This window comes from Silene latifolia, chromosome 8 (genome assembly GCF_048544455.1).
Source record: "Silene latifolia isolate original U9 population chromosome 8, ASM4854445v1, whole genome shotgun sequence".
NCBI lineage: Eukaryota > Viridiplantae > Streptophyta > Magnoliopsida > Caryophyllales > Caryophyllaceae > Silene > Silene latifolia.
Window position 1 is genome coordinate 92,022,085 of NC_133533.1, and position 772 is coordinate 92,022,856.

At 42.1% G+C, this 772-nt stretch overlaps 1 non-coding gene across 1 annotated transcript; it reads left to right on the forward strand.

The window, feature by feature from the left end:
- Nucleotides 1-254: 254 nt before the first annotated feature.
- On the forward strand, nt 255-361 carry LOC141597719 (small nucleolar RNA R71). The gene has a single exon (XR_012522939.1). It is a non-coding gene; the product is annotated as a small nucleolar RNA R71 (small nucleolar RNA).
- The last annotated feature ends 411 nt before the right edge of the window (nt 362-772 follow it).

Sequence of the window (772 nt, forward strand, 5' to 3'; positions counted from 1 at the left end):
TCAAATTGATTGTGTCAATATGAGCACTAAGTTGAGCACCCAATTGAGTAACGGAGTCCACTTCATGCTTTCCTCCTCTAGTAGCCTTGCGAGGTCTACTATATTGTGAGTTATGGACCGACATTTCCTCAATTTTGTTCCATGTTTGATTGTCATCAACTTCGGTGAACATTCCATTTGATCCCATGTTGAGAATGTTCCTTGAATCTTCATATAGACCGTTCCAAAATTTTTGTACCAAGAACCATTCGCTAAGAACATGGTGAGGACATGAGCGACAAATTCCCTTAAACCGCTCCCAAGCTTCATACAAAGATTCTTCATCCCTTTGCTTAAAACCCGTAATTTGAGCTCTTAGCATGTTAGTCTTTTCCGGTGGGTAGAATTTTTTGTAGAAAGCTAGAGCCAACTTCTTCCAAGAATCAATTCCGAGAGTGGCCTTATCAAGGCCCTTCAACCATTGTTTCGCGGTGCCAATTAGAGAAAAAGGAAATAAGACCCATCGAATTCGGTCTTGAGTCACACCGGTTTGAGAGATCGCATCACAATAGTCACAAAAGGTTTCCATATGAGAATGAGGGTCTTCACTAGGCATCCCCCCAAATTGGCTCCTTTCGACTAATTGGATAAAGGCGGATTTGGCAATAAAATTTCCGGTTAGATGTTGTGGTGTAGGAGTACCATTGGGTAGGTTCTCCTCGGTGGGTACGGAATGTGACGAGAATTTAGGCATTGTAGGTTGATTTTGTGGGGTATTTTGTAATGGGTTCTC